The sequence below is a fragment of the Hyla sarda genome, unplaced genomic scaffold (assembly GCF_029499605.1).
Source record: "Hyla sarda isolate aHylSar1 unplaced genomic scaffold, aHylSar1.hap1 scaffold_3125, whole genome shotgun sequence".
Lineage (NCBI taxonomy): Eukaryota > Metazoa > Chordata > Amphibia > Anura > Hylidae > Hyla > Hyla sarda.
In genome coordinates, this window is record NW_026609853.1 from 1 (window position 1) to 23455 (window position 23455).

The 23455-nt window shown below is 46.3% G+C and overlaps 10 non-coding genes and 1 pseudogene across 10 annotated transcripts; all 11 read right to left on the minus strand.

Annotated features, from left to right (window-relative positions):
• LOC130328688 (U2 spliceosomal RNA) lies at positions 1-156 on the minus strand (annotated as a pseudogene; the record flags this gene model as incomplete).
• A 2082-nt stretch (positions 157-2238) lies between these two features.
• LOC130328681 (U2 spliceosomal RNA) lies at positions 2239-2429 on the minus strand. Its single transcript, XR_008872567.1, has one exon. It is a non-coding gene; the product is annotated as a U2 spliceosomal RNA (small nuclear RNA).
• Positions 2430-4519: 2090 nt separating this feature from the next.
• Positions 4520-4710, minus strand: LOC130328689 (U2 spliceosomal RNA). The gene has a single exon (XR_008872573.1). It is a non-coding gene; the product is annotated as a U2 spliceosomal RNA (small nuclear RNA).
• Positions 4711-6795: 2085 nt separating this feature from the next.
• On the minus strand, positions 6796-6986 carry LOC130328690 (U2 spliceosomal RNA). Its single transcript, XR_008872574.1, has one exon. It is a non-coding gene; the product is annotated as a U2 spliceosomal RNA (small nuclear RNA).
• A 2089-nt stretch (positions 6987-9075) lies between these two features.
• On the minus strand, positions 9076-9266 carry LOC130328691 (U2 spliceosomal RNA). The gene has a single exon (XR_008872575.1). It is a non-coding gene; the product is annotated as a U2 spliceosomal RNA (small nuclear RNA).
• Positions 9267-11356: 2090 nt separating this feature from the next.
• On the minus strand, positions 11357-11547 carry LOC130328692 (U2 spliceosomal RNA). Its single transcript, XR_008872576.1, has one exon. It is a non-coding gene; the product is annotated as a U2 spliceosomal RNA (small nuclear RNA).
• A 2087-nt stretch (positions 11548-13634) lies between these two features.
• LOC130328682 (U2 spliceosomal RNA) lies at positions 13635-13825 on the minus strand. Its single transcript, XR_008872568.1, has one exon. It is a non-coding gene; the product is annotated as a U2 spliceosomal RNA (small nuclear RNA).
• A 2079-nt stretch (positions 13826-15904) lies between these two features.
• On the minus strand, positions 15905-16095 carry LOC130328683 (U2 spliceosomal RNA). Its single transcript, XR_008872569.1, has one exon. It is a non-coding gene; the product is annotated as a U2 spliceosomal RNA (small nuclear RNA).
• Positions 16096-18181: 2086 nt separating this feature from the next.
• LOC130328684 (U2 spliceosomal RNA) lies at positions 18182-18372 on the minus strand. The gene has a single exon (XR_008872570.1). It is a non-coding gene; the product is annotated as a U2 spliceosomal RNA (small nuclear RNA).
• A 2082-nt stretch (positions 18373-20454) lies between these two features.
• LOC130328686 (U2 spliceosomal RNA) lies at positions 20455-20645 on the minus strand. Its single transcript, XR_008872571.1, has one exon. It is a non-coding gene; the product is annotated as a U2 spliceosomal RNA (small nuclear RNA).
• A 2086-nt stretch (positions 20646-22731) lies between these two features.
• On the minus strand, positions 22732-22922 carry LOC130328687 (U2 spliceosomal RNA). Its single transcript, XR_008872572.1, has one exon. It is a non-coding gene; the product is annotated as a U2 spliceosomal RNA (small nuclear RNA).
• Between the last annotated feature and the right edge of the window lie 533 nt (positions 22923-23455).

A 23455-nucleotide genomic window follows, 5' to 3' on the forward strand; every position in this document is an offset into this window, starting at 1 on the left:
GGGTCAATGCATAGGGCGACGGAAGCAAGCTTCGAAATCGGCCCCCGTTCTCAAAAATCCATTTAATATATGGTCCCCAGATAGGGGACGTATCAGATATTAAACTGATAAGAACAGATACTACACTTGATCTTAGCCAAAAGGCCGAGAAGCGATAACCGTGAAAGGGGCGGGCCCAACAAGGTCCCCTTCATGGGCACTATCACTGCTTGCTGTCAGGGAGGCTGCCAGACAATTTTCCATGCACACTCTGGGCTGGGGGGCAGTCAACCACCAGTACACACAGCAGAACCTAAACCCATACCATTATTGCTAAGCAGCAAGACAGGGGCCCATTGCACTCCCACGGGGCCTTTTTAAATGCAATCCATAACCCGGATTTGCCAGGAACCCTTCTTACTCCTCCTACTTGCATGTGACACTGGGCTTAGGATCTGCATAGGAAACACACACACAAGCACACACCTACCTTTGTTGCCTGCAGATGCCTCCTTGGCTGTCCCCAAACGGTATCAAACCAACACCCACGGGAAGCTGTAAGCATAGAGGACATGCCTGCACCCCATTGGACTTACCTGTGTGGGTTAAACCCGGGTTATTTGACAACCTATGGCGGTGATGGTTCTGCTCAGGCAGAGCAGTGCTGATGCTCCTCATAAAGCTGTCGCTGCTGTGAAGGTTCTAGGTGACATCACAAATCCCTATGGTTACATACACAACAAAGCTGGGTTGTTGTTGTTTACACTCTGCAAGGCCTGTGGAAGTGAGTGACATCATAGCACTGTAGTTCTGAGGGTTCTAGATGGATGCAACAATCTCCTGTTGCTTCTATGAAGGCCATAATAGACGACATCACCAAACAGCTCCATAGTCACATACACAGCAAAGGAGAGATGTTGTTTACACCTAGTGATGTCAGTGGTATTGAGTGACATCACAGCACAGTGCTAAGGCTCCTGGGCCTGGACACAGCAGCGGCTGCAATATCTCAACGGAGAATACGTTTATATATATGTGTGTGTGTGCGCGTATATATATATATATATATATATATATATATATATATATATTTCTCCGCCGAAATCACTTTTAAACCCATTTCCACCTTTTTTTCCCTTCTCTTCCTCTTACTTTTTTTTCACGTTTTTTTACGTTTTTCTCCTTTTCGCCTCTTTTCTGGGCGTATTATTCTTCTTTTTCTTCTTTTTTTTCGTCTAATGCATACCCCATCAGTGCAGCAATGCTTATTCAATACCGCCAGCAGATGGAGACACTGGGGGATAATTTTCTAAGGATTTATACTGATTTTTCCTGTCTGAATTTGTCGCACAGAAAGTTGCAGGCCAAATATGTGTGACATTTCTGCGACTTTAGCTTCTAGAGCATTTTTACAACATTATACATAGGTGCTGAATACATAAAAAGCGACTGTTCAGCGACAGACAAGTCGCATCGGCTGAAAGTAGGCCAGAATGTCAGTCCATGTTGGAGCAGGTTTAGATACAGTCTAAAGCATAGATCTCAAAGTCTGTGCACAGAATTTAGCAAGGGCCTCGCACCTTCTGATGCATCAGGTAGGTGCACAATAGCATAGCCTAACCCTCTGTACTTTGGTCTATATTGATGCGGGACATAGACAGCCAGCTGATGACCAATCCATTAGTGCAATGGATGGCTGGAAGCATTTGTCTTTGCCTTTGCAATACCACAGAAGCAATGCATGGTCAATGTACAGCAATGACACACCTGTGTGAACAGCCAGGAGACCCCCCCCCCCCATGTTATGTTACATAGTTACATAGTTAGTACGGTCGAAAAAAGACATATGTCCATCAAGTTCAACCAGGGAATTAAGGGGTAGGGGTGTGGCGCGATATTGGGGAAGGGATGAGATTTTATATTTCTTCATAAGCATTAATCTTATTTTGTCAATTAGGAACATTCAGCACCCACCCGCTATCAAGGCAGCTGCCTATCATGTCATGCCCTACCTGCACAGGTGTGCTGGCTACTCAAATGATCCAATTAAGGAGGCCATTTAGTCAGCAGCAGCAGAAGTCCTGTGCCTGGACGCTCCAACAGCGGCCAGACACAAGCAGAAGCAGAAGCAGCAGCAGCACCACCTTTTGTTTTTTGGCTGCAGCAGCAGCAGCAGCAAGGCCCACAGGGCTGGCTAGCTGGCTAGCCAGCAAGCAGGTAGCAATGAAAGTAGGAATCTTTCTTTTTAACCCTGTAAGGGGGTGGTGCACTGTACCCGAAGATACTGCCATATCGGGTCAATGCATAGGGCGACGGAAGCAAGCTTCGAAATCGGCCCCCGTTCTCAAAAATCCATTTAATATATGGTCCCCAGATAGGGGACGTATCAGATATTAAACTGATAAGAACAGATACTACACTTGATCTTAGCCAAAAGGCCGAGAAGCGATAACCGTGAAAGGGGCGGGCCCAACAAGGTCCCCTTCATGGGCACTATCACTGCTTGCTGTCAGGGAGGCTGCCAGACAATTTTCCATGCACACTCTGGGCTGGGGGGCAGTCAACCACCAGTACACACAGCAGAACCTAAACCCATACCATTATTGCTAAGCAGCAAGACAGGGGCCCATTGCACTCCCACGGGGCCTTTTTAAATGCAATCCATAACCCGGATTTGCCAGGAACCCTTCTTACTCCTCCTACTTGCATGTGACACTGGGCTTAGGATCTGCATAGGAAACACACACACAAGCACACACCTACCTTTGTTCCCTGCAGATGCCTCCTTGGCTGTCCCCAAACGGTATCAAACCAACACCCACGGGAAGCTGTAAGCATAGAGGACATGCCTGCACCCCATTGGACTTACCTGTGTGGGTTAAACCCGGGTTATTTGACAACCTATGGCGGTGATGGTTCTGCTCAGGCAGAGCAGTGCTGATGCTCCTCATAAAGCTGTCGCTGCTGTGAAGGTTCTAGGTGACATCACAAATCCCTATGGTTACATACACAACAAAGCTGGGTTGTTGTTGTTTACACTCTGCAAGGCCTGTGGAAGTGAGTGACATCATAGCACTGTAGTTCTGAGGGTTCTAGATGGATGCAACAATCTCCTGTTGCTTCTATGAAGGCCATAATAGACGACATCACCAAACAGCTCCATAGTCACATACACAGCAAAGGAGAGATGTTGTTTACACCTAGTGATGTCAGTGGTATTGAGTGACATCACAGCACAGTGCTAAGGCTCCTGGGCCTGGACACAGCAGCGGCTGCAATATCTCAACGGAGAATACGTTTATATATATGTGTGTGTGTGCGCGTATATATATATATATATATATATATATATATATATATATATATTCTCCGCCGAAATCACTTTTAAACCCATTTCCACCTTTTTTTCCCTTCTCTTCCTCTTACTTTTTTTTCACGTTTTTTTACGTTTTTCTCCTTTTCGCCTCTTTTCTGGGCGTATTATTCTTCTTTTTCTTCTTTTTTTTCGTCTAATGCATACCCCATCAGTGCAGCAATGCTTATTCAATACCGCCAGCAGATGGAGACACTGGGGGATAATTTTCTAAGGATTTATACTGATTTTTCCTGTCTGAATTTGTCGCACAGAAAGTTGCAGGCCAAATATGTGTGACATTTCTGCGACTTTAGCTTCTAGAGCATTTTTACAACATTATACATAGGTGCTGAATACATAAAAAGCGACTGTTCAGCGACAGACAAGTCGCATCGGCTGAAAGTAGGCCAGAATGTCAGTCCATGTTGGAGCAGGTTTAGATACAGTCTAAAGCATAGATCTCAAAGTCTGTGCACAGAATTTAGCAAGGGCCTCGCACCTTCTGATGCATCAGGTAGGTGCACAATAGCATAGCCTAACCCTCTGTACTTTGGTCTATATTGATGCGGGACATAGACAGCCAGCTGATGACCAATCCATTAGTGCAATGGATGGCTGGAAGCATTTGTCTTTGCCTTTGCAATACCACAGAAGCAATGCATGGTCAATGTACAGCAATGACACACCTGTGTGAACAGCCAGGAGACCCCCCCCCCCCCATGTTATGTTACATAGTTACATAGTTAGTACGGTCGAAAAAAGACATATGTCCATCAAGTTCAACCAGGGAATTAAGGGGTAGGGGTGTGGCGCGATATTGGGGAAGGGATGAGATTTTATATTTCTTCATAAGCATTAATCTTATTTTGTCAATTAGGAACATTCAGCACCCACCCGCTATCAAGGCAGCTGCCTATCATGTCATGCCCTACCTGCACAGGTGTGCTGGCTACTCAAATGATCCAATTAAGGAGGCCATTTAGTCAGCAGCAGCAGAAGTCCTGTGCCTGGACGCTCCAACAGCGGCCAGACACAAGCAGAAGCAGAAGCAGCAGCAGCACCACCTTTTGTTTTTTGGCTGCAGCAGCAGCAGCAGCAGCAGCAAGGCCCACAGGGCTGGCTAGCTGGCTAGCCAGCAAGCAGGTAGCAATGAAAGTAGGAATCTTTCTTTTTAACCCTGTAAGGGGGTGGTGCACTGTACCCGAAGATACTGCCATATCGGGTCAATGCATAGGGCGACGGAAGCAAGCTTCGAAATCGGCCCCCGTTCTCAAAAATCCATTTAATATATGGTCCCCAGATAGGGGACGTATCAGATATTAAACTGATAAGAACAGATACTACACTTGATCTTAGCCAAAAGGCCGAGAAGCGATAACCGTGAAAGGGGCGGGCCCAACAAGGTCCCCTTCATGGGCACTATCACTGCTTGCTGTCAGGGAGGCTGCCAGACAATTTTCCATGCACACTCTGGGCTGGGGGGCAGTCAACCACCAGTACACACAGCAGAACCTAAACCCATACCATTATTGCTAAGCAGCAAGACAGGGGCCCATTGCACTCCCACGGGGCCTTTTTAAATGCAATCCATAACCCGGATTTGCCAGGAACCCTTCTTACTCCTCCTACTTGCATGTGACACTGGGCTTAGGATCTGCATAGGAAACACACACACAAGCACACACCTACCTTTGTTGCCTGCAGATGCCTCCTTGGCTGTCCCCAAACGGTATCAAACCAACACCCACGGGAAGCTGTAAGCATAGAGGACATGCCTGCACCCCATTGGACTTACCTGTGTGGGTTAAACCCGGGTTATTTGACAACCTATGGCGGTGATGGTTCTGCTCAGGCAGAGCAGTGCTGATGCTCCTCATAAAGCTGTCGCTGCTGTGAAGGTTCTAGGTGACATCACAAATCCCTATGGTTACATACACAACAAAGCTGGGTTGTTGTTGTTTACACTCTGCAAGGCCTGTGGAAGTGAGTGACATCATAGCACTGTAGTTCTGAGGGTTCTAGATGGATGCAACAATCTCCTGTTGCTTCTATGAAGGCCATAATAGACGACATCACCAAACAGCTCCATAGTCACATACACAGCAAAGGAGAGATGTTGTTTACACCTAGTGATGTCAGTGGTATTGAGTGACATCACAGCACAGTGCTAAGGCTCCTGGGCCTGGACACAGCAGCGGCTGCAATATCTCAACGGAGAATACGTTTATATATATGTGTGTGTGTGCGCGTATATATATATATATATATATATATATATATATATATATATATTTCTCCGCCGAAATCACTTTTAAACCCATTTCCACCTTTTTTTCCCTTCTCTTCCTCTTACTTTTTTTTCACGTTTTTTTACGTTTTTCTCCTTTTCGCCTCTTTTCTGGGCGTATTATTCTTCTTTTTCTTCTTTTTTTTCGTCTAATGCATACCCCATCAGTGCAGCAATGCTTATTCAATACCGCCAGCAGATGGAGACACTGGGGGATAATTTTCTAAGGATTTATACTGATTTTTCCTGTCTGAATTTGTCGCACAGAAAGTTGCAGGCCAAATATGTGTGACATTTCTGCGACTTTAGCTTCTAGAGCATTTTTACAACATTATACATAGGTGCTGAATACATAAAAAGCGACTGTTCAGCGACAGACAAGTCGCATCGGCTGAAAGTAGGCCAGAATGTCAGTCCATGTTGGAGCAGGTTTAGATACAGTCTAAAGCATAGATCTCAAAGTCTGTGCACAGAATTTAGCAAGGGCCTCGCACCTTCTGATGCATCAGGTAGGTGCACAATAGCATAGCCTAACCCTCTGTACTTTGGTCTATATTGATGCGGGACATAGACAGCCAGCTGATGACCAATCCATTAGTGCAATGGATGGCTGGAAGCATTTGTCTTTGCCTTTGCAATACCACAGAAGCAATGCATGGTCAATGTACAGCAATGACACACCTGTGTGAACAGCCAGGAGACCCCCCCCCCCCCATGTTATGTTACATAGTTACATAGTTAGTACGGTCGAAAAAAGACATATGTCCATCAAGTTCAACCAGGGAATTAAGGGGTAGGGGTGTGGCGCGATATTGGGGAAGGGATGAGATTTTATATTTCTTCATAAGCATTAATCTTATTTTGTCAATTAGGAACATTCAGCACCCACCCGCTATCAAGGCAGCTGCCTATCATGTCATGCCCTACCTGCACAGGTGTGCTGGCTACTCAAATGATCCAATTAAGGAGGCCATTTAGTCAGCAGCAGCAGAAGTCCTGTGCCTGGACGCTCCAACAGCGGCCAGACACAAGCAGAAGCAGAAGCAGCAGCAGCACCACCTTTTGTTTTTTGGCTGCAGCAGCAGCAGCAGCAAGGCCCACAGGGCTGGCTAGCTGGCTAGCCAGCAAGCAGGTAGCAATGAAAGTAGGAATCTTTCTTTTTAACCCTGTAAGGGGGTGGTGCACTGTACCCGAAGATACTGCCATATCGGGTCAATGCATAGGGCGACGGAAGCAAGCTTCGAAATCGGCCCCCGTTCTCAAAAATCCATTTAATATATGGTCCCCAGATAGGGGACGTATCAGATATTAAACTGATAAGAACAGATACTACACTTGATCTTAGCCAAAAGGCCGAGAAGCGATAACCGTGAAAGGGGCGGGCCCAACAAGGTCCCCTTCATGGGCACTATCACTGCTTGCTGTCAGGGAGGCTGCCAGACAATTTTCCATGCACACTCTGGGCTGGGGGGCAGTCAACCACCAGTACACACAGCAGAACCTAAACCCATACCATTATTGCTAAGCAGCAAGACAGGGGCCCATTGCACTCCCACAGGGCCTTTTTAAATGCAATCCATAACCCGGATTTGCCAGGAACCCTTCTTACTCCTCCTACTTGCATGTGACACTGGGCTTAGGATCTGCATAGGAAACACACACACAAGCACACACCTACCTTTGTTGCCTGCAGATGCCTCCTTGGCTGTCCCCAAACGGTATCAAACCAACACCCACGGGAAGCTGTAAGCATAGAGGACATGCCTGCACCCCATTGGACTTACCTGTGTGGGTTAAACCCGGGTTATTTGACAACCTATGGCGGTGATGGTTCTGCTCAGGCAGAGCAGTGCTGATGCTCCTCATAAAGCTGTCGCTGCTGTGAAGGTTCTAGGTGACATCACAAATCCCTATGGTTACATACACAACAAAGCTGGGTTGTTGTTGTTTACACTCTGCAAGGCCTGTGGAAGTGAGTGACATCATAGCACTGTAGTTCTGAGGGTTCTAGATGGATGCAACAATCTCCTGTTGCTTCTATGAAGGCCATAATAGACGACATCACCAAACAGCTCCATAGTCACATACACAGCAAAGGAGAGATGTTGTTTACACCTAGTGATGTCAGTGGTATTGAGTGACATCACAGCACAGTGCTAAGGCTCCTGGGCCTGGACACAGCAGCGGCTGCAATATCTCAACGGAGAATACGTTTATATATATGTGTGTGTGTGCGCGTATATATATATATATATATATATATATATATATATATATATATATATTTCTCCGCCGAAATCACTTTTAAACCCATTTCCACCTTTTTTTCCCTTCTCTTCCTCTTACTTTTTTTTCACGTTTTTTTACGTTTTTCTCCTTTTCGCCTCTTTTCTGGGCGTATTATTCTTCTTTTTCTTCTTTTTTTTCGTCTAATGCATACCCCATCAGTGCAGCAATGCTTATTCAATACCGCCAGCAGATGGAGACACTGGGGGATAATTTTCTAAGGATTTATACTGATTTTTCCTGTCTGAATTTGTCGCACAGAAAGTTGCAGGCCAAATATGTGTGACATTTCTGCGACTTTAGCTTCTAGAGCATTTTTACAACATTATACATAGGTGCTGAATACATAAAAAGCGACTGTTCAGCGACAGACAAGTCGCATCGGCTGAAAGTAGGCCAGAATGTCAGTCCATGTTGGAGCAGGTTTAGATACAGTCTAAAGCATAGATCTCAAAGTCTGTGCACAGAATTTAGCAAGGGCCTCGCACCTTCTGATGCATCAGGTAGGTGCACAATAGCATAGCCTAACCCTCTGTACTTTGGTCTATATTGATGCGGGACATAGACAGCCAGCTGATGACCAATCCATTAGTGCAATGGATGGCTGGAAGCATTTGTCTTTGCCTTTGCAATACCACAGAAGCAATGCATGGTCAATGTACAGCAATGACACACCTGTGTGAACAGCCAGGAGACCCCCCCCCCCCCATGTTATGTTACATAGTTACATAGTTAGTACGGTCGAAAAAAGACATATGTCCATCAAGTTCAACCAGGGAATTAAGGGGTAGGGGTGTGGCGCGATATTGGGGAAGGGATGAGATTTTATATTTCTTCATAAGCATTAATCTTATTTTGTCAATTAGGAACATTCAGCACCCACCCGCTATCAAGGCAGCTGCCTATCATGTCATGCCCTACCTGCACAGGTGTGCTGGCTACTCAAATGATCCAATTAAGGAGGCCATTTAGTCAGCAGCAGCAGAAGTCCTGTGCCTGGACGCTCCAACAGCGGCCAGACACAAGCAGAAGCAGAAGCAGCAGCAGCACCACCTTTTGTTTTTTGGCTGCAGCAGCAGCAGCAGCAAGGCCCACAGGGCTGGCTAGCTGGCTAGCCAGCAAGCAGGTAGCAATGAAAGTAGGAATCTTTCTTTTTAACCCTGTAAGGGGGTGGTGCACTGTACCCGAAGATACTGCCATATCGGGTCAATGCATAGGGCGACGGAAGCAAGCTTCGAAATCGGCCCCCGTTCTCAAAAATCCATTTAATATATGGTCCCCAGATAGGGGACGTATCAGATATTAAACTGATAAGAACAGATACTACACTTGATCTTAGCCAAAAGGCCGAGAAGCGATAACCGTGAAAGGGGCGGGCCCAACAAGGTCCCCTTCATGGGCACTATCACTGCTTGCTGTCAGGGAGGCTGCCAGACAATTTTCCATGCACACTCTGGGCTGGGGGGCAGTCAACCACCAGTACACACAGCAGAACCTAAACCCATACCATTATTGCTAAGCAGCAAGACAGGGGCCCATTGCACTCCCACGGGGCCTTTTTAAATGCAATCCATAACCCGGATTTGCCAGGAACCCTTCTTACTCCTCCTACTTGCATGTGACACTGGGCTTAGGATCTGCATAGGAAACACACACACAAGCACACACCTACCTTTGTTGCCTGCAGATGCCTCCTTGGCTGTCCCCAAACGGTATCAAACCAACACCCACGGGAAGCTGTAAGCATAGAGGACATGCCTGCACCCCATTGGACTTACCTGTGTGGGTTAAACCCGGGTTATTTGACAACCTATGGCGGTGATGGTTCTGCTCAGGCAGAGCAGTGCTGATGCTCCTCATAAAGCTGTCGCTGCTGTGAAGGTTCTAGGTGACATCACAAATCCCTATGGTTACATACACAACAAAGCTGGGTTGTTGTTGTTTACACTCTGCAAGGCCTGTGGAAGTGAGTGACATCATAGCACTGTAGTTCTGAGGGTTCTAGATGGATGCAACAATCTCCTGTTGCTTCTATGAAGGCCATAATAGACGACATCACCAAACAGCTCCATAGTCACATACACAGCAAAGGAGAGATGTTGTTTACACCTAGTGATGTCAGTGGTATTGAGTGACATCACAGCACAGTGCTAAGGCTCCTGGGCCTGGACACAGCAGCGGCTGCAATATCTCAACGGAGAATACGTTTATATATATGTGTGTGTGTGCGCGTATATATATATATATATATATATATATATATATATATATATATATATTCTCCGCCGAAATCACTTTTAAACCCATTTCCACCTTTTTTTCCCTTCTCTTCCTCTTACTTTTTTTTCACGTTTTTTTACGTTTTTCTCCTTTTCGCCTCTTTTCTGGGCGTATTATTCTTCTTTTTCTTCTTTTTTTTCGTCTAATGCATACCCCATCAGTGCAGCAATGCTTATTCAATACCGCCAGCAGATGGAGACACTGGGGGATAATTTTCTAAGGATTTATACTGATTTTTCCTGTCTGAATTTGTCGCACAGAAAGTTGCAGGCCAAATATGTGTGACATTTCTGCGACTTTAGCTTCTAGAGCATTTTTACAACATTATACATAGGTGCTGAATACATAAAAAGCGACTGTTCAGCGACAGACAAGTCGCATCGGCTGAAAGTAGGCCAGAATGTCAGTCCATGTTGGAGCAGGTTTAGATACAGTCTAAAGCATAGATCTCAAAGTCTGTGCACAGAATTTAGCAAGGGCCTCGCACCTTCTGATGCATCAGGTAGGTGCACAATAGCATAGCCTAACCCTCTGTACTTTGGTCTATATTGATGCGGGACATAGACAGCCAGCTGATGACCAATCCATTAGTGCAATGGATGGCTGGAAGCATTTGTCTTTGCCTTTGCAATACCACAGAAGCAATGCATGGTCAATGTACAGCAATGACACACCTGTGTGAACAGCCAGGAGACCCCCCCCCCCCATGTTATGTTACATAGTTACATAGTTAGTACGGTCGAAAAAAGACATATGTCCATCAAGTTCAACCAGGGAATTAAGGGGTAGGGGTGTGGCGCGATATTGGGGAAGGGATGAGATTTTATATTTCTTCATAAGCATTAATCTTATTTTGTCAATTAGGAACATTCAGCACCCACCCGCTATCAAGGCAGCTGCCTATCATGTCATGCCCTACCTGCACAGGTGTGCTGGCTACTCAAATGATCCAATTAAGGAGGCCATTTAGTCAGCAGCAGCAGAAGTCCTGTGCCTGGACGCTCCAACAGCGGCCAGACACAAGCAGAAGCAGAAGCAGCAGCAGCACCACCACCTTTTGTTTTTTGGCTGCAGCAGCAGCAGCAGCAAGGCCCACAGGGCTGGCTAGCTGGCTAGCCAGCAAGCAGGTAGCAATGAAAGTAGGAATCTTTCTTTTTAACCCTGTAAGGGGGTGGTGCACTGTACCCGAAGATACTGCCATATCGGGTCAATGCATAGGGCGACGGAAGCAAGCTTCGAAATCGGCCCCCGTTCTCAAAAATCCATTTAATATATGGTCCCCAGATAGGGGACGTATCAGATATTAAACTGATAAGAACAGATACTACACTTGATCTTAGCCAAAAGGCCGAGAAGCGATAACCGTGAAAGGGGCGGGCCCAACAAGGTCCCCTTCATGGGCACTATCACTGCTTGCTGTCAGGGAGGCTGCCAGACAATTTTCCATGCACACTCTGGGCTGGGGGGCAGTCAACCACCAGTACACACAGCAGAACCTAAACCCATACCATTATTGCTAAGCAGCAAGACAGGGGCCCATTGCACTCCCACGGGGCCTTTTTAAATGCAATCCATAACCCGGATTTGCCAGGAACCCTTCTTACTCCTCCTACTTGCATGTGACACTGGGCTTAGGATCTGCATAGGAAACACACACACAAGCACACACCTACCTTTGTTGCCTGCAGATGCCTCCTTGGCTGTCCCCAAACGGTATCAAACCAACACCCACGGGAAGCTGTAAGCATAGAGGACATGCCTGCACCCCATTGGACTTACCTGTGTGGGTTAAACCCGGGTTATTTGACAACCTATGGCGGTGATGGTTCTGCTCAGGCAGAGCAGTGCTGATGCTCCTCATAAAGCTGTCGCTGCTGTGAAGGTTCTAGGTGACATCACAAATCCCTATGGTTACATACACAACAAAGCTGGGTTGTTGTTGTTTACACTCTGCAAGGCCTGTGGAAGTGAGTGACATCATAGCACTGTAGTTCTGAGGGTTCTAGATGGATGCAACAATCTCCTGTTGCTTCTATGAAGGCCATAATAGACGACATCACCAAACAGCTCCATAGTCACATACACAGCAAAGGAGAGATGTTGTTTACACCTAGTGATGTCAGTGGTATTGAGTGACATCACAGCACAGTGCTAAGGCTCCTGGGCCTGGACACAGCAGCGGCTGCAATATCTCAACGGAGAATACGTTTATATATATGTGTGTGTGTGCGCGTATATATATATATATATATATATATATATATATATATATATATATCTCCGCCGAAATCACTTTTAAACCCATTTCCACCTTTTTTTCCCTTCTCTTCCTCTTACTTTTTTTTCACGTTTTTTTACGTTTTTCTCCTTTTCGCCTCTTTTCTGGGCGTATTATTCTTCTTTTTCTTCTTTTTTTTCGTCTAATGCATACCCCATCAGTGCAGCAATGCTTATTCAATACCGCCAGCAGATGGAGACACTGGGGGATAATTTTCTAAGGATTTATACTGATTTTTCCTGTCTGAATTTGTCGCACAGAAAGTTGCAGGCCAAATATGTGTGACATTTCTGCGACTTTAGCTTCTAGAGCATTTTTACAACATTATACATAGGTGCTGAATACATAAAAAGCGACTGTTCAGCGACAGACAAGTCGCATCGGCTGAAAGTAGGCCAGAATGTCAGTCCATGTTGGAGCAGGTTTAGATACAGTCTAAAGCATAGATCTCAAAGTCTGTGCACAGAATTTAGCAAGGGCCTCGCACCTTCTGATGCATCAGGTAGGTGCACAATAGCATAGCCTAACCCTCTGTACTTTGGTCTATATTGATGCGGGACATAGACAGCCAGCTGATGACCAATCCATTAGTGCAATGGATGGCTGGAAGCATTTGTCTTTGCCTTTGCAATACCACAGAAGCAATGCATGGTCAATGTACAGCAATGACACACCTGTGTGAACAGCCAGGAGACCCCCCCCCCCCATGTTATGTTACATAGTTACATAGTTAGTACGGTCGAAAAAAGACATATGTCCATCAAGTTCAACCAGGGAATTAAGGGGTAGGGGTGTGGCGCGATATTGGGGAAGGGATGAGATTTTATATTTCTTCATAAGCATTAATCTTATTTTGTCAATTAGGAACATTCAGCACCCACCCGCTATCAAGGCAGCTGCCTATCATGTCATGCCCTACCTGCACAGGTGTGCTGGCTACTCAAATGATCCAATTAAGGAGGCCATTTAGTCAGCAGCAGCAGAAGTCCTGTGCCTGGACGCTCCAACAGCGGCCAGACACAAGCAGAAGCAGAAGCAGCAGCAGCACCACCACCTTTTGTTTTTTGGCTGCAGCAGCAGCAGCAGCAAGGCCCACAGGGCTGGCTAGCTGGCTAGCCAGCAAGCAGGTAGCAATGAAAGTAGGAATCTTTCTTTTTAACCCTGTAAGGGGGTGGTGCACTGTACCCGAAGATACTGCCATATCGGGTCAATGCATAGGGCGACGGAAGCAAGCTTCGAAATCGGCCCCCGTTCTCAAAAATCCATTTAATATATGGTCCCCAGATAGGGGACGTATCAGATATTAAACTGATAAGAACAGATACTACACTTGATCTTAGCCAAAAGGCCGAGAAGCGATAACCGTGAAAGGGGCGGGCCCAACAAGGTCCCCTTCATGGGCACTATCACTGCTTGCTGTCAGGGAGGCTGCCAGACAATTTTCCATGCACACTCTGGGCTGGGGGGCAGTCAACCACCAGTACACACAGCAGAACCTAAACCCATACCATTATTGCTAAGCAGCAAGACAGGGGCCCATTGCACTCCCACGGGGCCTTTTTAAATGCAATCCATAACCCGGATTTGCCAGGAACCCTTCTTACTCCTCCTACTTGCATGTGACACTGGGCTTAGGATCTGCATAGGAAACACACACACAAGCACACACCTACCTTTGTTGCCTGCAGATGCCTCCTTGGCTGTCCCCAAACGGTATCAAACCAACACCCACGGGAAGCTGTAAGCATAGAGGACATGCCTGCACCCCATTGGACTTACCTGTGTGGGTTAAACCCGGGTTATTTGACAACCTATGGCGGTGATGGTTCTGCTCAGGCAGAGCAGTGCTGATGCTCCTCATAAAGCTGTCGCTGCTGTGAAGGTTCTAGGTGACATCACAAATCCCTATGGTTACATACACAACAAAGCTGGGTTGTTGTTGTTTACACTCTGCAAGGCCTGTGGAAGTGAGTGACATCATAGCACTGTAGTTCTGAGGGTTCTAGATGGATGCAACAATCTCCTGTTGCTTCTATGAAGGCCATAATAGACGACATCACCAAACAGCTACATACACAGCAAAGGAGAGATGTTGTTTACACCTAGTGATGTCAGTGGTATTGAGTGACATCACAGCACAGTGCTAAGGCTCCTGGGCCTGGACACAGCAGCGGCTGCAATATCTCAACGGAGAATACGTTTATATATATGTGTGTGTGTGCGCGTATATATATATATATATATATATATATATATATATATATATATATTTCTCCGCCGAAATCACTTTTAAACCCATTTCCACCTTTTTTTCCCTTCTCTTCCTCTTACTTTTTTTTCACGTTTTTTTACGTTTTTCTCCTTTTCGCCTCTTTTCTGGGCGTATTATTCTTCTTTTTCTTCTTTTTTTTCGTCTAATGCATACCCCATCAGTGCAGCAATGCTTATTCAATACCGCCAGCAGATGGAGACACTGGGGGATAATTTTCTAAGGATTTATACTGATTTTTCCTGTCTGAATTTGTCGCACAGAAAGTTGCAGGCCAAATATGTGTGACATTTCTGCGACTTTAGCTTCTAGAGCATTTTTACAACATTATACATAGGTGCTGAATACATAAAAAGCGACTGTTCAGCGACAGACAAGTCGCATCGGCTGAAAGTAGGCCAGAATGTCAGTCCATGTTGGAGCAGGTTTAGATACAGTCTAAAGCATAGATCTCAAAGTCTGTGCACAGAATTTAGCAAGGGCCTCGCACCTTCTGATGCATCAGGTAGGTGCACAATAGCATAGCCTAACCCTCTGTACTTTGGTCTATATTGATGCGGGACATAGACAGCCAGCTGATGACCAATCCATTAGTGCAATGGATGGCTGGAAGCATTTGTCTTTGCCTTTGCAATACCACAGAAGCAATGCATGGTCAATGTACAGCAATGACACACCTGTGTGAACAGCCAGGAGACCCCCCCCCCCCCATGTTATGTTACATAGTTACATAGTTAGTACGGTCGAAAAAAGACATATGTCCATCAAGTTCAACCAGGGAATTAAGGGGTAGGGGTGTGGCGCGATATTGGGGAAGGGATGAGATTTTATATTTCTTCATAAGCATTAATCTTATTTTGTCAATTAGGAACATTCAGCACCCACCCGCTATCAAGGCAGCTGCCTATCATGTCATGCCCTACCTGCACAGGTGTGCTGGCTACTCAAATGATCCAATTAAGGAGGCCATTTAGTCAGCAGCAGCAGAAGTCCTGTGCCTGGACGCTCCAACAGCGGCCAGACACAAGCAGAAGCAGAAGCAGCAGCAGCACCACCTTTTGTTTTTTGGCTGCAGCAGCAGCAGCAGCAAGGCCCACAGGGCTGGCTAGCTGGCTAGCCAGCAAGCAGGTAGCAATGAAAGTAGGAATCTTTCTTTTTAACCCTGTAAGGGGGTGGTGCACTGTACCCGAAGATACTGCCATATCGGGTCAATGCATAGGGCGACGGAAGCAAGCTTCGAAATCGGCCCCCGTTCTCAAAAATCCATTTAATATATGGTCCCCAGATAGGGGACGTATCAGATATTAAACTGATAAGAACAGATACTACACTTGATCTTAGCCAAAAGGCCGAGAAGCGATAACCGTGAAAGGGGCGGGCCCAACAAGGTCCCCTTCATGGGCACTATCACTGCTTGCTGTCAGGGAGGCTGCCAGACAATTTTCCATGCACACTCTGGGCTGGGGGGCAGTCAACCACCAGTACACACAGCAGAACCTAAACCCATACCATTATTGCTAAGCAGCAAGACAGGGGCCCATTGCACTCCCACGGGGCCTTTTTAAATGCAATCCATAACCCGGATTTGCCAGGAACCCTTCTTACTCCTCCTACTTGCATGTGACACTGGGCTTAGGATCTGCATAGGAAACACACACACAAGCACACACCTACCTTTGTTGCCTGCAGATGCCTCCTTGGCTGTCCCCAAACGGTATCAAACCAACACCCACGGGAAGCTGTAAGCATAGAGGACATGCCTGCACCCCATTGGACTTACCTGTGTGGGTTAAACCCGGGTTATTTGACAACCTATGGCGGTGATGGTTCTGCTCAGGCAGAGCAGTGCTGATGCTCCTCATAAAGCTGTCGCTGCTGTGAAGGTTCTAGGTGACATCACAAATCCCTATGGTTACATACACAACAAAGCTGGGTTGTTGTTGTTTACACTCTGCAAGGCCTGTGGAAGTGAGTGACATCATAGCACTGTAGTTCTGAGGGTTCTAGATGGATGCAACAATCTCCTGTTGCTTCTATGAAGGCCATAATAGACGACATCACCAAACAGCTCCATAGTCACATACACAGCAAAGGAGAGATGTTGTTTTCACCTAGTGATGTCAGTGGTATTGAGTGACATCACAGCACAGTGCTAAGGCTCCTGGGCCTGGACACAGCAGCGGCTGCAATATCTCAACGGAGAATACGTTTATATATATGTGTGTGTGTGCGCGTATATATATATATATATATATATATATATATATATATATATATATTTCTCCGCCGAAATCACTTTTAAACCCATTTCCACCTTTTTTTCCCTTCTCTTCCTCTTACTTTTTTTTCACGTTTTTTTACGTTTTTCTCCTTTTCGCCTCTTTTCTGGGCGTATTATTCTTCTTTTTCTTCTTTTTTTTCGTCTAATGCATACCCCATCAGTGCAGCAATGCTTATTCAATACCGCCAGCAGATGGAGACACTGGGGGATAATTTTCTAAGGATTTATACTGATTTTTCCTGTCTGAATTTGTCGCACAGAAAGTTGCAGGCCAAATATGTGTGACATTTCTGCGACTTTAGCTTCTAGAGCATTTTTACAACATTATACATAGGTGCTGAATACATAAAAAGCGACTGTTCAGCGACAGACAAGTCGCATCGGCTGAAAGTAGGCCAGAATGTCAGTCCATGTTGGAGCAGGTTTAGATACAGTCTAAAGCATAGATCTCAAAGTCTGTGCACAGAATTTAGCAAGGGCCTCGCACCTTCTGATGCATCAGGTAGGTGCACAATAGCATAGCCTAACCCTCTGTACTTTGGTCTATATTGATGCGGGACATAGACAGCCAGCTGATGACCAATCCATTAGTGCAATGGATGGCTGGAAGCATTTGTCTTTGCCTTTGCAATACCACAGAAGCAATGCATGGTCAATGTACAGCAATGACACACCTGTGTGAACAGCCAGGAGACCCCCCCCCCCCATGTTATGTTACATAGTTACATAGTTAGTACGGTCGAAAAAAGACATATGTCCATCAAGTTCAACCAGGGAATTAAGGGGTAGGGGTGTGGCGCGATATTGGGGAAGGGATGAGATTTTATATTTCTTCATAAGCATTAATCTTATTTTGTCAATTAGGAACATTCAGCACCCACCCGCTATCAAGGCAGCTGCCTATCATGTCATGCCCTACCTGCACAGGTGTGCTGGCTACTCAAATGATCCAATTAAGGAGGCCATTTAGTCAGCAGCAGCAGAAGTCCTGTGCCTGGACGCTCCAACAGCGGCCAGACACAAGCAGAAGCAGAAGCAGCAGCAGCACCACCTTTTGTTTTTTGGCTGCAGCAGCAGCAGCAGCAAGGCCCACAGGGCTGGCTAGCTGGCTAGCCAGCAAGCAGGTAGCAATGAAAGTAGGAATCTTTCTTTTTAACCCTGTAAGGGGGTGGTGCACTGTACCCGAAGATACTGCCATATCGGGTCAATGCATAGGGCGACGGAAGCAAGCTTCGAAATCGGCCCCCGTTCTCAAAAATCCATTTAATATATGGTCCCCAGATAGGGGACGTATCAGATATTAAACTGATAAGAACAGATACTACACTTGATCTTAGCCAAAAGGCCGAGAAGCGATAACCGTGAAAGGGGCGGGCCCAACAAGGTCCCCTTCATGGGCACTATCACTGCTTGCTGTCAGGGAGGCTGCCAGACAATTTTCCATGCACACTCTGGGCTGGGGGGCAGTCAACCACCAGTACACACAGCAGAACCTAAACCCATACCATTATTGCTAAGCAGCAAGACAGGGGCCCATTGCACTCCCACGGGGCCTTTTTAAATGCAATCCATAACCCGGATTTGCCAGGAACCCTTCTTACTCCTCCTACTTGCATGTGACACTGGGCTTAGGATCTGCATAGGAAACACACACACAAGCACACACCTACCTTTGTTGCCTGCAGATGCCTCCTTGGCTGTCCCCAAACGGTATCAAACCAACACCCACGGGAAGCTGTAAGCATAGAGGACATGCCTGCACCCCATTGGACTTACCTGTGTGGGTTAAACCCGGGTTATTTGACAACCTATGGCGGTGATGGTTCTGCTCAGGCAGAGCAGTGCTGATGCTCCTCATAAAGCTGTCGCTGCTGTGAAGGTTCTAGGTGACATCACAAATCCCTATGGTTACATACACAACAAAGCTGGGTTGTTGTTGTTTACACTCTGCAAGGCCTGTGGAAGTGAGTGACATCATAGCACTGTAGTTCTGAGGGTTCTAGATGGATGCAACAATCTCCTGTTGCTTCTATGAAGGCCATAATAGACGACATCACCAAACAGCTCCATAGTCACATACACAGCAAAGGAGAGATGTTGTTTACACCTAGTGATGTCAGTGGTATTGAGTGACATCACAGCACAGTGCTAAGGCTCCTGGGCCTGGACACAGCAGCGGCTGCAATATCTCAACGGAGAATACGTTTATATATATGTGTGTGTGTGCGCGTATATATATATATATATATATATATATATATATATATATATTCTCCGCCGAAATCACTTTTAAACCCATTTCCACCTTTTTTTCCCTTCTCTTCCTCTTACTTTTTTTTCACGTTTTTTTACGTTTTTCTCCTTTTCGCCTCTTTTCTGGGCGTATTATTCTTCTTTTTCTTCTTTTTTTTCGTCTAATGCATACCCCATCAGTGCAGCAATGCTTATTCAATACCGCCAGCAGATGGAGACACTGGGGGATAATTTTCTAAGGATTTATACTGATTTTTCCTGTCTGAATTTGTCGCACAGAAAGTTGCAGGCCAAATATGTGTGACATTTCTGCGACTTTAGCTTCTAGAGCATTTTTACAACATTATACATAGGTGCTGAATACATAAAAAGCGACTGTTCAGCGACAGACAAGTCGCATCGGCTGAAAGTAGGCCAGAATGTCAGTCCATGTTGGAGCAGGTTTAGATACAGTCTAAAGCATAGATCTCAAAGTCTGTGCACAGAATTTAGCAAGGGCCTCGCACCTTCTGATGCATCAGGTAGGTGCACAATAGCATAGCCTAACCCTCTGTACTTTGGTCTATATTGATGCGGGACATAGACAGCCAGCTGATGACCAATCCATTAGTGCAATGGATGGCTGGAAGCATTTGTCTTTGCCTTTGCAATACCACAGAAGCAATGCATGGTCAATGTACAGCAATGACACACCTGTGTGAACAGCCAGGAGACCCCCCCCCCCCCATGTTATGTTACATAGTTACATAGTTAGTACGGTCGAAAAAAGACATATGTCCATCAAGTTCAACCAGGGAATTAAGGGGTAGGGGTGTGGCGCGATATTGGGGAAGGGATGAGATTTTATATTTCTTCATAAGCATTAATCTTATTTTGTCAATTAGGAACATTCAGCACCCACCCGCTATCAAGGCAGCTGCCTATCATGTCATGCCCTACCTGCACAGGTGTGCTGGCTACTCAAATGATCCAATTAAGGAGGCCATTTAGTCAGCAGCAGCAGAAGTCCTGTGCCTGGACGCTCCAACAGCGGCCAGACACAAGCAGAAGCAGAAGCAGCAGCAGCACCACCTTTTGTTTTTTGGCTGCAGCAGCAGCAGCAGCAAGGCCCACAGGGCTGGCTAGCTGGCTAGCCAGCAAGCAGGTAGCAATGAAAGTAGGAATCTTTCTTTTTAACCCTGTAAGGGGGTGGTGCACTGTACCCGAAGATACTGCCATATCGGGTCAATGCATAGGGCGACGGAAGCAAGCTTCGAAATCGGCCCCCGTTCTCAAAAATCCATTTAATATATGGTCCCCAGATAGGGGACGTATCAGATATTAAACTGATAAGAACAGATACTACACTTGATCTTAGCCAAAAGGCCGAGAAGCGATAACCGTGAAAGGGGCGGGCCCAACAAGGTCCCCTTCATGGGCACTATCACTGCTTGCTGTCAGGGAGGCTGCCAGACAATTTTCCATGCACACTCTGGGCTGGGGGGCAGTCAACCACCAGTACACACAGCAGAACCTAAACCCATACCATTATTGCTAAGCAGCAAGACAGGGGCCCATTGCACTCCCACGGGGCCTTTTTAAATGCAATCCATAACCCGGATTTGCCAGGAACCCTTCTTACTCCTCCTACTTGCATGTGACACTGGGCTTAGGATCTGCATAGGAAACACACACACAAGCACACACCTCCCTTTGTTGCCTGCAGATGCCTCCTTGGCTGTCCCCAAACGGTATCAAACCAACACCCACGGGAAGCTGTAAGCATAGAGGACATGCCTGCACCCCATTGGACTTACCTGTGTGGGTTAAACCCGGGTTATTTGACAACCTATGGCGGTGATGGTTCTGCTCAGGCAGAGCAGTGCTGATGCTCCTCATAAAGCTGTCGCTGCTGTGAAGGTTCTAGGTGACATCACAAATCCCTATGGTTACATACACAACAAAGCTGGGTTGTTGTTGTTTACACTCTGCAAGGCCTGTGGAAGTGAGTGACATCATAGCACTGTAGTTCTGAGGGTTCTAGATGGATGCAACAATCTCCTGTTGCTTCTATGAAGGCCATAATAGACGACATCACCAAACAGCTCCATAGTCACATACACAGCAAAGGAGAGATGTTGTTTACACCTAGTGATGTCAGTGGTATTGAGTGACATCACAGCACAGTGCTAAGGCTCCTGGGCCTGGACACAGCAGCGGCTGCAATATCTCAACGGAGAATACGTTTATATATATGTGTGTGTGTGCGCGTATATATATATATATATATATATATATATATATATATATATATATTCTCCGCCGAAATCACTTTTAAACCCATTTCCACCTTTTTTTCCCTTCTCTTCCTCTTACTTTTTTTTCACGTTTTTTTACGTTTTTCTCCTTTTCGCCTCTTTTCTGGGCGTATTATTCTTCTTTTTCTTCTTTTTTTTCGTCTAATGCATACCCCATCAGTGCAGCAATGCTTATTCAATACCGCCAGCAGATGGAGACACTGGGGGATAATTTTCTAAGGATTTATACTGATTTTTCCTGTCTGAATTTGTCGCACAGAAAGTTGCAGGCCAAATATGTGTGACATTTCTGCGACTTTAGCTTCTAGAGCATTTTTACAACATTATACATAGGTGCTGAATACATAAAAAGCGACTGTTCAGCGACAGACAAGTCGCATCGGCTGAAAGTAGGCCAGAATGTCAGTCCATGTTGGAGCAGGTTTAGATACAGTCTAAAGCATAGATCTCAAAGTCTGTGCACAGAATTTAGCAAGGGCCTCGCACCTTCTGATGCATCAGGTAGGTGCACAATAGCATAGCCTAACCCTCTGTACTTTGGTCTATATTGATGCGGGACATAGACAGCCAGCTGATGACCAATCCATTAGTGCAATGGATGGCTGGAAGCATTTGTCTTTGCCTTTGCAATACCACAGAAGCAATGCATGGTCAATGTACAGCAATGACACACCTGTGTGAACAGCCAGGAGACCCCCCCCCCCCCATGTTATGTTACATAGTTACATAGTTAGTACGGTCGAAAAAAGACATATGTCCATCAAGTTCAACCAGGGAATTAAGGGGTAGGGGTGTGGCGCGATATTGGGGAAGGGATGAGATTTTATATTTCTTCATAAGCATTAATCTTATTTTGTCAATTAGGAACATTCAGCACCCACCCGCTATCAAGGCAGCTGCCTATCATGTCATGCCCTACCTGCACAGGTGTGCTGGCTACTCAAATGATCCAATTAAGGAGGCCATTTAGTCAGCAGCAGCAGAAGTCCTGTGCCTGGACGCTCCAACAGCGGCCAGACACAAGCAGAAGCAGAAGCAGCAGCAGCACCACCTTTTGTTTTTTGGCTGCAGCAGCAGCAGCAGCAAGGCCCACAGGGCTGGCTAGCTGGCTAGCCAGCAAGCAGGTAGCAATGAAAGTAGGAATCTTTCTTTTTAACCCTGTAAGGGGGTGGTGCACTGTACCCGAAGATACTGCCATATCGGGTCAATGCATAGGGCGACGGAAGCAAGCTTCGAAATCGGCCCCCGTTCTCAAAAATCCATTTAATATATGGTCCCCAGATAGGGGACGTATCAGATATTAAACTGATAAGAACAGATACTACACTTGATCTTAGCCAAAAGGCCGAGAAGCGATAACCGTGAAAGGGGCGGGCCCAACAAGGTCCCCTTCATGGGCACTATCACTGCTTGCTGTCAGGGAGGCTGCCAGACAATTTTCCATGCACACTCTGGGCTGGGGGGCAGTCAACCACCAGTACACACAGCAGAACCTAAACCCATACCATTATTGCTAAGCAGCAAGACAGGGGCCCATTGCACTCCCACGGGGCCTTTTTAAATGCAATCCATAACCCGGATTTGCCAGGAACCCTTCTTACTCCTCCTACTTGCATGTGACACTGGGCTTAGGATCTGCATAGGAAACACACACACAAGCACACACCTACCTTTGTTGCCTGCAGATGCCTCCTTGGCTGTCCCCAAACGGTATCAAACCAACACCCACGGGAAGCTGTAAGCATAGAGGACATGCCTGCACCCCATTGGACTTACCTGTGTGGGTTAAACCCGGGTTATTTGACAACCTATGGCGGTGATGGTTCTGCTCAGGCAGAGCAGTGCTGATGCTCCTCATAAAGCTGTCGCTGCTGTGAAGGTTCTAGGTGA